At 37.1% G+C, this 14,472-nt stretch overlaps 1 pseudogene; it reads right to left on the reverse strand.

Annotated features, from left to right (window-relative positions):
• Window positions 1–6,626: 6,626 nt before the first annotated feature.
• On the reverse strand, window positions 6,627–7,752 carry LOC146735047 (uncharacterized; annotated as a pseudogene).
• Window positions 7,753–14,472: the final 6,720 nt, after the last annotated feature.

Below are 14,472 nucleotides of genomic sequence, written 5' to 3' on the forward strand. Positions count from 1 at the left end.
AGTAAAATGAGCTATGTCTGGGGTGTTGTATCCTAAATTTGTAGCAGGAGATACTTTTAGTGAGAAGTGTGTAACCTACCTGCTAAGTTTGAGCGAAATCGGCCAAGCCAAGACACCCAAAAGTGATTGTACAGCCAAAACAAAGTCAGCTTGGACGTTCAGTTGTGAGACATGACAAAATAAACGGTGCCAGCGATAGATTTCGAGTATGAAAGAACAAAATAAACGCAATCAAAGGCGCCGACCACGCGCGTTGGAAATAAATAGAACACGTTGCGACGTGCAATCTCACCTGCATCTTTCACTCACGCAAATGCACACACGGGACTACACGTTCAAGTATCCAACTTCCCAATACAACATTTTGTTAGTATCAGCAATAATTTCTAGTACTGCCCGGATAATTGCGTATTATTAGTTTACATCAGACATAACTCTGTACAGGATTTTTTAACAATGTCTCAAATTTCCGAAAGAATATTCAAATAATAAGTTGGGATGAATATGAATTGAATGTCCATCTTTTAAAAATCAGCTAAGCAGTTCACCACCACGATTATGGTGAATTGTCGAGTTATCAACGAAGACGACGGGACGTGTCCGATCATGAGCTGGCTGGTTCGAATTTATCCACTTTTACAGTGATGAATATTGCGTTCGAGTTGAGTTACTTGTAATTACAAGCTTGATTTACATTTTTCTTGTGGTGTTTGTGTCAATGTTTTAAATATAAGTGCGTTGGGAACTAGCATAATTACATTGCGTCAGTGAAAGAGGCTGGTGAGACTGTGTCACAACGCGTTCTATTTATTAACAACGCGCGTGGTCGGCTCCTCTGATTGCGCTTATTTTGTATTTTCATTTTCAAAATGTATCAATGGCTGCGTTTTTGTTGTTACGTCTCGCAACTGAACGTCCAAGCTGACTTTGTTTTGGCTGTAAGAGCAATCCCAGTGGAGCGGATCGCCAATACCATGTTCATTTGCATATCGACCGTGAAAATACAGAAAACATTATTGCATGGGTGATATGCAAATTAGTTTTAGTCAAAATAAATGACTAAATAATAAATGAGTATCATTACTGTTGTTCAAATTTTATTTCACTCGGCAAGCATATCCATGTTCCCAAGCGTAAAATATCGTACTTCTAAATATAGTTTATTTCTGCTATGTTTCGAAAAACGCTACTCTTGAAAAGACTAATTTGTTGCTCCAAGACCTCATTTGCATATATGGTGTGGAAATACCGATTTTGATTTCAGGGACGAATCAAAATAAACTGCAGTACATATGTAATAATGTGAAATACTTCATTTTCACTGTAAACATTTTTCCGCTAAAATAAATTCCAAGGAAAATGCCATTTCCCACATACCCCATTGAGACTTGACAGCGCAGTGAAAATTGAATTCACACGCAATGCTTGAAAACGAAAATAATTAAGTGAAATTCTATGTGACTTCATGAGAGTTGGAAATGAACAAATTATATGACACCCAACCCTACCATTCCATACACAGTCTAAACTAAACCGTCCCCCAAAACATCCATTCACCGATGTATTCTATTTGACTTCAGGAGAAATTGAAATAAACAAATTATATGACAACGAATTTAATTATAATTTCAGCTTCTAGTTCAGCACTGCTTAAATAAACTACCTCGTCTCTATGCCAACTCGAACCATTGACTTCAAAGTCTATGTTTCAATCCGAGGATTAATTACATTTAATTGCATTGGAGTGCCAGTCTTTTATTTTCTATTGTAATGTCAATTTCCTACGATTACTCGGAACATGAAGCTGTAACCACATACCGCCTAGGTGCTGTAATTAAATCTTGGTGTAAGCACCATATGAACTATGAACAATGCATGTGAAGCCAGCTGTGGGGTATATTCAATCCTATAGATTTCTCATTGTTTGGTAGCTATTTGCTGCAAATGCAACAAAAGTCAATATAAAAATATTACCCACACAGCATGCTACAGGTTACTAGTACTTGTTTAATCAGTGGTCAACTAGAGGCTGAAATTATAATTAATTTGTTTATTTCAATTTCTCCTGACGTCAAATAGAATACACTGGTGAAACACGGCAGTAACTGTGGGTGAAAGGATGTTTTGGGGTGTAGTTTACATTGTATATGGAGTGGTAGGGTCGGGTGTAATGTGTTCATTCCCAATGATAATGAAGTATTATGACAGATACCCTCCCCGTGGCTTTCATTGCGTATGGAAGTTATTTTCACGAGTGATGCGGTGTATCCTGCTGCCGTACTTTCACGAGCGAAGCCACGGGGAGGGTGTGGGGTTCTGTTATTATACATATGTCCCATATTTGATTATTTCATATTAAAAAAAGAACGTGCAACAAACCGGGATAGAAATTTAGATCGGGGAACCCAATTGCCCATTAATATGCTCCAAGACAGTGCTGCGACCTAGCAACGCTTGTCAGTGTAGAACGCGTGTCGCTGTACGTGTGAAAATAAAATAATCAGACGTCTAATTTGAGTCATTGGCCGAATAAATAACTCGTGGATGTTTAAGCGCGGTGGTCGTAGCGCAGCGCGTGTTCGAATATCATGTAAATAAACAATGTATTTTACACGCGTTGTATACGTCGCTATGAGTCCCATATCGAACAGGACGCAGCACGACGACTGTCGCCCTTTAGTTGGGACCACGACAGAACCAGAACTTAAACTGGGCGACTACGATACACGGTTGATGTTGAAGTTAAAAGTTCCTCCACAGATCTGTGCATTGGCAAACATGCCGTGCAACTGCGGTACTCCACTGACGGAATGACTTTCGTTGAAATCGGTCGTCGCTGACTCGTGAGCTGCACACTACAACCTCGTTTGTGATGTTGCTGGCTGGTCGTGGATAGGCTGAGTCTTGGTTACCGGTTAAATTTTGCTAATTTGGCGTTGGTAATCTTTATTTGGAACTGAGTAACGTAGCGCGGTGGTCGTAGCGCAGCGCGTGTTCGAATATCATGTAAATAAACAATGTATTTTACACGCGTTGTATACGTCGCTATGAGTCCCATATCGAACAGGACGCAGCACGACGACTGTCGCCCTTTAGTTGGGACCACGACAGAACCAGAACTTAAACTGGGCGACTACGATACACGGTTGATGTTGAAGTTAAAAGTTCCTCCACAGATCTGTGCATTGGCAAACATGCCGTGCAACTGCGGTACTCCACTGACGGAATGACTTTCGTTGAAATCGGTCGTCGCTGACTCGTGAGCTGCACACTACAACCTCGTTTGTGATGTTGCTGGCTGGTCGTGGATAGGCTGAGTTTTGGTTACCGGTTAAATTTTGCTAATTTGGCGTTGGTAATCTTTATTTGGAACTGAGTAACGCCACAACGTCGCCAGCAGAAACCTCATGGTATATCGATGTTGATGGTTGCGGCTCCATATTAATCGGAGATTTTACTTCGGGTCCAGGCAGCGGGTGGATCTTCCGAGAGCCCTTCAAGATTTATAAAACTCAGTTTCCAGGTGGTCAACAAACATTAAGTTCTCCCAATCCTAGTATTCTATGTGATGTACATCTAACATGCCAAAAATGCTGGTGAACGATTTGAACCTGACAAAAATACTTGAAATAGATACCAGGAAGGGAGGGGGGTAAAAGAAAAGTTATATAACATTTTATTATTCAATAATTTAATAAAATACATAAGTTTGTCCAACTCCCTGTGATACAACACCTCAGACATAGATAGCTCATTGTACTCGGCTAGAGTGTGGGCAAAAAGTTACTATTTGAATTTTTGATATCTTTTTTCATTAATGAGAAAGTTGACCCCGAAGTTAGAGTAACTGTTCAGCAGGAATGGCTTTTTAACTCTTCTGTGATTTTTTTTGGCTTGGCTGATTTTGTTCATACTTGACAGGCAGGTCGTGCCATCACTAATTAGAAAAACAATCCTGACCCGCCGCTACCATGGCAACAGCCAAAATCTGTTTTTTCGCCAAATTTATTGCCTCCTACCAGTCTTAGTAATAGCAGTGCCCAAATGATCATGCCTTTTATTTTGGCTACGTTGCGCACTGGTAAGAGATCACCGGCGCCGACATTGTTACCACTGTCAACGGAATCCCAACGCAGCTTTGAACTTTGAATAAAATGTAAATGCTGCCTCCAATTTAGAAAATACTATCGCAAAACGGTTGGAAATAATACATTTAACGGCTGAATACGTCCTAACAATAAAATAAAGTGACTTCTAATGACTGCCATGTTATTTTGCGAACCTCGTATAAGGTGCCCGGTTTTAGTTATAAACAGACGTTAGCTTCACGTTCATGTCCTTCCATGATAACAGCCGAAAACATATTGCTTGTTTTTTACCGGTTTTCATTGACAACCGAAGTATTTTTATTTTGTAAACAAATTTTCGTCTGCTATTTTTATTCAGTTCAAATCGTTCAGCAACATTTTGGGCATATTAGGCGTACATCACATGGAGTACTACGATTGAGTGAACTTGATGTATGTTGACTGATTTTTATCATAGTACGAAGTACCAGGAAGTTACTCAGTTCCAAATAAAGATTACCAACGTCAAATGAGCAACATTTGACTGGTAATCAAGATTCATTTAATCCATGGCTAACAAGCAACATCATAAACGAAGTTGTAGCATGCAGTACTAGTAAGTCATCCCGTCAGTGGAGTACCGCAGTAACACGGCATGTTTGCCATTAGCATTGTATTCAAACGAATCACGTGGTGTGCCGTTCTCGTTCAAACCCGGGATTCGATCAATAGGGGAGTCCCAGTAAAAAAAAACACATTGCAAATCATGCAAGTTCAACATTTTCAAACCAATATACTAAAACAGAAATGCTCAGAGATGCAAATGAAAGATAGATATTACTTTTCACTATACACATCTCTGTTGATACTATTCCTCACATATTCTACTCCCAATTACTCCTGCGTAAAATGGACTAGCCTCTTTTCATGTTGACATTCAGAGTAAAATCATGTGACAGGCTGTTAAAATTGGCTGTTGCATACTCTTTCGCCGGTCTGGAAAATGTGTTTAATTAGCTCACATTCAAGCAACAATGCAGATTTCCCAGTGGGAGTGAGACTATTCGACTCTGCCACTAAAAAATAGGGATGTTTTCAGCAAAAAACGAATAACTCTGGAATACACACAATATACTTAATTTCGGAACAAATCGTGCATTACTTACAGCAGTAGAATACCAAAGAAATATCAGACGAAACATGAAAACACTATATATTGTATTTCAGCCTGAACCCTCTATATTGCAATTCAAGGAATTCACCCCATATGTGCATCCATTTCCCACCTTGGTATCACCCACCCCTGAAAACAAACTCTTAATACCACGCTGAAGCGTTTGGTAATAAATCCCAGTTTTGGGATCAAATTTTTTATAAAAATTAATACTGTTTAATTTCGTTTCTAAACCCATCATTATATTTACATCGCAGATCTTCTGCAGGAATAAAACATGTTTGAATTTATAATGTGATTGTCGTATGAAAAAAATGAGCATACGTGTCCTCACAACTAATTCTGGATTTAAATAGAACACATGTCATATTTGTTTATTTGCAAATTAGACAAACATTTGAGACCAATAACGTATACTTATTTTCTAATTTTCACGAGGATTCAATCCTGGCGCCATAATGGATATCGCAGCATTTTTGTATAGAATTGCATTTCGCAATATGTTAACTTTACATTTGTGAATATTATGGTGCAAACAATATTTAAACATGATTAATTTGCAACTATTAATTTTATTTGATTAATTTCAAGATCTAGAATGCTCTGTGTTGTAATTAATAGCCTATTATGCGAATTGCTGAGGTTAATTAGTTGCATTAATTATTTAAACTACATTTCCAACACAATAATTATTTATGTCAGGTAACTGAACTGTATAGAATATTATAAACTATTAAAATCTATTTGAATTAGCTGTTAGGGTGAGATCAAACATGATGGAAAACATACTTTACTAATATACATACAATTATTTGATGTGTGTCAGCTCAAACTTGATACATGTCCACACAAACAGCACTCAAATACAAAGTGTTCATTTGAGTTAACTACAATCTGATTACAATTCTAATATCTCGGTATAAGGCCCTATTTTTTTAATTTTAATTTTGTATTCATCGTTTTTCGGTTTTTTTTGATGTTTTTATAACTTCCTTTAGTTAGCATTGACGCCTTGGTTAATTATAAGGGATATGTTTTATTTATACCACTTTTGGTCACGTGCATCATTGTTCTCGCCAACGATTTATTCTTGCAAACAGGGTGAATTTATATGTAAATTGTAAAAAGCAACGCATTCGCAAATATGCAAAGTGTAAACGGTCACACTTTCATTCATATGCAAAGTGTAAATGCTACACTTTGTATCAAAAGTGTAGCGTTTATAATTACCATATCAATAGAAGTGTAACAGTTTACAATTTGCATATCAATCAAAGCGTTACCGTTTACAATTTGCATTACAAATTAAACAAAGTATATGCATTTAATCACACAAATCACAATGAGGGTGCAAATCGCACTAATGGGAAAAAAGTACTACAACACTACAATTCAATATTGACACATTTGTTTCCGTCCTGGATCTTAATTTTAATTTGTTTAGAACAACAATCATTTGAACGACACATTTCTCTGAATTCTGCATGTGATGTAGCAGTCACTGGTTCAGGCGGTGGCTGTTCATATCTTTCAACCTTAGGCTTGTGTATGGAATCGGAATCGTCAATTACGATGGCTGAAGTACTTGCTTTCGGTAGTGGAGGCTGGAGAGCATCAGATACGATTTTCTGAAGAGAGTTATTTGTTCGTTTATATGTTCTCAACCCATCATCCGATCTGTGACCAGTGCGTTCTTTGATTAGTTGCTCATCAAAGCCTTTTTCATACAACGAAGTCGCCGCAGTAACCTAAAAGTATGAAAAGAATGATTCGAGAAGTAAATATACCGACATTTATTTGCATCGCGTTTGAAATACGTTTTCACAATGTACAATATTTGTTTTCAATCGGCAAAATTCAAACACATTTGAACCCATCCCAAGATCCCACCCACCCCAGAATCACTTGTGACAAACTTACCTTACCCGAGTGTCCAGTATGATACCCATCTATTCCAGCCAGATCACACATTCTTTTTGGATATTGTCGTAAAGTATTTACTCCAATCTTCTGTTTAGAAAATTTGAGCCCTCCGCTGGACGTCAGTGGACGTCGGTAGAAGGGACCTTTCGGTGGAATACATTGCAAATAACGTTTCAATAACTGAACAACTCAACGCGTGTTGGAAGGATCGCCGTATTGGCGCACATGTCTATACGGAATTTTCCGCGAGTAATACAGTCCTCCTTGATTATTTTTACACGGTCTACCATTAAATTCAAAAATATAGTCAGCTTGATTGTCTGATCCTTGTACGAACTGTTCGGCTGTAAGGTTACTATGTTCGTCGACTGCTCGGAGAGCGAACACTTTACACACATAAAAGTAGACCGCATAACTCAAATTTGTAGCAGACTCTATGGAAAAAACCTTATCCCACAATTTGTTTTCATCATCTGTGTATGGTTCAGCTTGACGTTTAATAACACCTATTCCCCGTCTGTCTATACTCTTCATTACACCGTCCAGGGTGTGATGGAATTCCATAAATTCCCGAGCATGTGTATCCATAAAGCACAAGTCAACTTTTTTGCATTCGTCACGTAAATATCTCTGAATTGCGCTACAAAGCACACGCAGGCTATTAGATGGATATTCTGTTCCGTCTTGTCGACGAGCCTCGACAACAAAGCGACACAACCAAAATGAAAGTTCACGTACACCAAGTTCGCTGCATAATCTGGGAACAAATGTGAACACGTCACTACTGCTTTCCCCGTGTTTCTCGACTCGTTCATTTCTGGCTCGGCCCCATTCATCCTACACAGACACTCCCCAGTTAGTACATCTACGCGTGTTTTTTGGCACTCGCGAATTCTGAATGGCAGCTATCTGTTCATTGTCTACAGGTAAACCGAAACGTTGACGTTCTTGTTGTTTTGTTAACTTAAAATCTTCTTTTTCGTCGTATTGAGAGCAAAATCTCTCAATGTCATCGTTGTACTCCGAATCGGAGATGTCACTGTATTCGACCATCACTGAGCGCTGCCTGCATTTGGAATGGCAAGACCATGCTTTGACACGTGGAAAATTCAAATTTATTCAAAATATTGACCAATGAGTGGAGTTTATTTGAAAAGACCATTCAGCAAATAAGGCTTATTGGTCATATCACTTAACATCCAATCGTATTCGATGAACGCAGATGAGCTTTACTAATTTGAATCTCAAAGAGCATTCTCATGCATATTTGAAGTGGCACAATCTCACGCGCAACCGAAACAGTCACTAAAAATCTCTTGCAATTTAATCGTTTTATGCATGGGGATGCGTGGTATAAGCCGTTATCGCAACTCGTTGTCGTGCGTCTACAACTATAAGGCCACAGTTTTTGACAGCATCTTGTAAACGCACGAGGCCGAAGGCCGAGTGCGTTTACAAGATGCTGACAAAAACTGTGGCCTTTATAGTTATAAACGCACTCCAACTCGTGCGATTAACTATACTTGTACGTACGGTTAAGAACAATTTATTCTCAGAACAGTCAAAAACAAAAGTTTTGTGATTAAATTACTTAAGTTGAAAATGTGTAATATATTGACAAAAAACGTCATTCTTATTCCCAAATGGACCTCATATCATCTATGTTCTTGCGTATTATTGTATATGCACAGTTTTTAAAAATATGCCACAAAATATGGAAATTAATTAAATTAATTAACTGAAAAACTACCCTTCCAGCAAGATAATTGTTTCTATTAGCTAATTGGACTGTGTAGAATATAACAAAATATAGCAACTCATTGGAATAAGCAGTTGGGATGAAACATTGGTACATAGCGGTAATTATAAATGTTATAAATTAATTTTAAATATTACGGATATGTTACAAAACTGAGGTATGCTCATGTTTTTGAATATATTTTGTACAATCGGTAACTGAACAACAAAATTAGCAAATCTATTGTATTGCTAAGTCCAAATATTATTTAAATGTTATTTATGAAAAAAATGCATCAAGTTATCGAGAATGGGTTGTATACTGTGATATTTTTTCGTTAGCGGTGAATACCATGTTTATCTTACTATGTTATAGTCTATTTAGGGAGTTAATACTAAAATCATAATGAGGATTGAATTCAGATCGCAGAACTCAAATGACTATCAGCATGACAGTTGTGACGCGGGTTGATACTGTCACACGCAACGTAATATTACCGTAATTGGTATAGTACAGGTGTGATGGTTCAAATACCAAAATGACAACAGTAACAGAAATACTTCCCTGGCGGCGATGATAAAATACGAACACGGAGCCAACAGATGAGGTTTCAACTGGTACTGGTATTATTATACTCTGCAAACATCAAGTACAATAACGCGGTAAAACTCCACTACTCCAATAACTAGATACTTAAACTCCTATACAATTCAACGAGATCTTCGATCTGATCTCAGTGCTGAACAACTCCCCTATATATACCCACACTGTCTATAAACAGACCATTACATCAGCATACATAATGATTCTGGAACTTACTACAAATTTCTAGAATGTTCCATTACCTTCTATTGCCTCCTACAGTGTTCTATTACCTATTCAACCAGTTTCTAAAAATTGCACCCAGACACAGTACGGTTCTAGAACATTCTCAGTCACACGGAAGTGGTAAACAAGTCGCATGCGACAGATACATAACACACTCGTGATATGGTCGTTGTATACATTGTAAACAGTTCTAGGAATTTATTGGCATTTCAAATTATTAAGCGTCAATCCAGTATTTTTCGAGACAGACGCATTCACCGTATTAAATTTTGAACATGCATACTTGAATGAGTAGTTAAATACTATTGCGGCACTATTTTATCTAAGGCCACAGAAGACATGACCTAAAACAGGTAATAGGTTTTTATGTCACATGGCATTGCTTTACTGCGCGAAAAGAATTACACTTAGACGTTATTTAAATATTCACAACTGAACTAAACTTCTATGTAATATGTAGCTGGTAATTTCAAATTCCCCGGCCTTCATGATATTATATGTTACATGACTTTCCAATAAAGAAGCTACCCTGGCTACACTGTATCCATAAGAATAGACACATAATTAAACAAATATAAAATATAAACATCTAGGGTAAAAATGCTGCCCTCTGTAGTTAGGTTAGAGAGTAGCGCGATACACTCAGGGCATACAATTATAATATATGTTATCTTAATTCCCCCCAGGAGCAAGACATATATTACCATGGTAACACAGTGTATTATGAAAATTTGCTTAACAAAAAGACTCGTCTCGAGAGAAATTTAATAAGAGTTGTCCTGTCGGTCGATGAAAGATGATGTACATCCTAAAAGGCTTGAAAACGTATATTATGGACTACATGTTCGTGGTTTTACTTTATCTCATTCTGTCTGGGGTGGGACAGCTGGTTATGACTGTATCGGAAATGGTCGCATTTGCCGTGAAGGGCATTACGGTTCGTTGCCGTACAATCGGAACTGTCGCAAATTCGACCACTGTTTCATGTAACGGGACGCTACTCAACATGTCACATATGCCCTGGGAAGACGCCTTTGACAGCGACGAAAATGACACTGTTCGTGCAGGGTAAGTATTATATGTGTCTTCACAAAATATCGATGCGACTACCCGTTAACCCGTTAACACATTCATGCAGAAAAATCTTAATTAATAGACGGGACACACAAGAGAGAACACTATGTTGTACACAATAGTGTAGTTTCTGCTTGTAAATATTTTAGATCTTTTAGTTAAGTCAATCCGACATGCAAGGGATAATATTCTCGGGTTGCTTTTATTGAAATTTGACGTGTACAACGCGAGTAAAATAGAATGATTGTGTACATAAAGTATGAACACTTTGCATGGCGTATGTGCAGCTTTACTCCGGATCCTTTATAACCCTCAGTAGTAAACAGAGCAACCTGCTCGGCTAAATTCTGTTCAACAATGTCTAATTCATTTGAATGTGTTGCATAATCTTTAAATCTTTAAATAACCGTGTTTTTTTATATTTGTTAAATCCCATTAGGAAATATAGTGTAAGATTACTTGAACTGCAGCTGATTATGTAATATTTTGTAAGCAGTGAATATTAATGAGCAGTTATGATTGCCAATGATATATTTTATACAGTTCGAATAGCTGTTAACATATTACAATATTTTATTTGCACTATTTTGTATAAAATTTATCAGCATCATTGGCATGTCCTAATCTAGCACTGGTGAGTAAATTATACCGTTCACGGATATTGTGTTGTACTAATAAATCATTCGTGCCTAAATCCGACTACATTGAATGTATCAATGTCACTGGAAACCCCGCTGACGCAGACGGCAAAGGTTCGGCAATTAGTCTACCACGTGACATTTATAGTGATGAGCTGATGCAATGATTTAGTATCCATTATACAGTGAAGGTACTTTCTTGTATACTTTGAATGCGTTTCTCTGTTTCTAGATTTTCCACACACACAAAAACATGTGGTAAATGAATGTTTCGAATGAGATAACAGTCAGAGACTACTACTTATATTGGAAAATGCCACCACTTCCTTCCCGCTACCTTGTTTGTGATTATCGACGGTCTGTTAATATAGCGGTAAATTCCCATCAAAAACAAGACTTAACAAGCTTAACACGTAATCGCAACACTAGCGAATTTGCAAGACAATCCGTACTCTTATAAATCATTGTTATATAATAAATGTATTTTGCCGTTCATCGCCTGAGAAAGAAAAACGTTCAAATACGCAATTATAAATTTGGATAGCAATGACCAGACTGATTGACAAGCCATAAATGCCGTACCAACATAAAAACATTCAAAATTTCTTTTATTCTGTCGAAAATACAATGAACGTCATATAACCATGTGTGCATAAATGCGACAGTCACTTTAAATACTAAATGTGATTTGGCAGTTGTCAATACTAGTGATACTATTATACGTGATTGGACTCCGGGGATACATAGTTAATGCATACCAAGATCAATAACTCCTATAATTAAAGTACGAATTTATTACATTGATAACTGTCAGTAATTGGGAAGCTATAAACACATCCGGATGCTGAATTGTAAAGCTTGCCGCATACTGCCCGACTATACAAGCCCGCCTGAGTATGCACAAAATTTACTTTCAGTTGCATTCAGATGGATTCAGTCTTTATGACTGATATTTACGACCCTTGTATCGCACATTGCAAGAATACGCAAGCACGCCCGACTGTTATCATTTCTCGTGCAATGTGTCGAATGGTGTTTACTTGGAACCATTCTGCTACTTTTTATGACTTGGCTGCGTTGAGGTATCGCAAACGCCGACGAGAATACTGCGCGTTTTGTAATAATTTCTTCATGTTTTCAAATAATAAGTGGGCTTTGTAATAAGATTGAAACACCATATTCATGATTGTATAACTTTTGCCGTTATTAGAATTCGTATTCACAATTTCGTTGGAGTTAAATCAATTCAAAATGGTAAGCCATCCTTTACGCTTAAAAATAAACGTTGGAATAGATAGAGCACACAGATGTGTTAACGTTGTTTTGAATCTGATCATGTTAATTGTGTGATCAGGAACCCTGTTTCGCAACAGGTATTGAAATCCGGGTTGTTCCTACTATATGATGCCATATAATCTGACTATATCTAGTATTCAAGTATCAATCTCATCTAGGCATTTGACAGCCCCTGGGATTTCTTACAACAAACAAATAAACCAATAACATTGTGTGTTTTATATTGATAGTTATACGATACACTATATAGGAAACATAAATTTGGCAACCCTATTAGCTTCAAAGGGAATAACGATTTATAAAATGTATATGTTGAGAAAAAAATATAAGCGTGATTATTTTATCGTTGTTTTTGAAATCGTAATTGTTTAAATAGTATATTTCTTTAAATATGTTCACCTGTGACACAGCTATGTAATTGTATCTATGAAGGTTAACAATATAATCGCATATTCGTTTTCTTGTTTAGGCAGAATAGTGTATACATTTTCACAGAGGCTGATACGAGATAATTCCAAGATGACGGCACTTCTATTTGAGGCGTTATTCTGTGAGGTGGGAACACGGACTAGCGGTGTACTATGACCCTGCGTGTTTTGGGCATTGATAAAATCTGTCTTAACTTCCGGAAACGCTACAATTAGACATATTACACAATTGAAACTAATCATAAAATTTGCATGTTTAAAAATGCGCTGACATAATCACAATTGTCATTTTTACACTTTTTCATGAACCTTTGATCGTTTTAGTCACTGTATTATATAGTATGGACTAATTATGCTATGTATTTGTTATTTTCAATATATAACGATTATCCTGTGAGAAACCCAGAACAGAGTTGTTATATGGATAAGATTGATACATGAGCTACTAGATATATTGTACGATCGTATGGTAGGAACAACCCGAATTTTGGCGACTGTTCTAGGTCACACAGTTAGCATGATTGGGTTCTAGACTACGTGACACAAGGAAAGAACTATTTACAAAAAAAAACATATTGATATTTATACCATTTTCTATTGATTTACTCTAAACAAAAGCGTCGATATGAGCTAAATTAACGGTCAAAGTGTACATGTAAATGTCACAAGCTTATTACAAAACCCACATTTTATTGCAAATTAATACGGAACAGAATGTTAATGATGCGATACCACAAAACTGCAATGACATTTAGTAAAGAGAAATTGTAGACAGAGTTTGGTCACCAATTGTCTCGTTGTATGCTGGGAGAAATGATAAAATGCGAACATGTTGAATGCAATTTACATGTGGTCAGATGTGTCCAAGTCATAGCAGTGTTTGCCAGACAGTCACGAAACTCGGCTAACGATGAATCATCGTCGTTTATTTTATAACTCGAATTACAAATTGAACCATAGTGATTGAACATGAACGTGAAGCAAACGTCGGTTTATATCTAAAACCGGGGCCTCGTATATGAAGTTTACAAAGAGCATTCTGTCTTCAGAAGTCACTTTACTTTATTACTAGCGCTGTTATAATATGATTATTTCAGACCTCTTTGCGATCGTATTTCCTAGATTCTTTGATTAAATGCTGCATTTACAGTTCATTAAAATTTGCGTTGATACAATGTAACAGTCAGCGCCAGTAATCTCTCGTCGGTGCTCAAATACAAATCATGATCATTTCAACACTGTTATTACAAGACCGGTAGGAGGTAAAACATTCGGGCAAAAATATTCAAAAAATCAGGTTTTGTGT

The sequence above is a fragment of the Saccoglossus kowalevskii genome, chromosome 13 (genome assembly GCF_978046115.1).
Source record: "Saccoglossus kowalevskii chromosome 13, keSacKowa6.1, whole genome shotgun sequence".
In the NCBI taxonomy this organism is placed as follows: domain Eukaryota; kingdom Metazoa; phylum Hemichordata; class Enteropneusta; family Harrimaniidae; genus Saccoglossus; species Saccoglossus kowalevskii.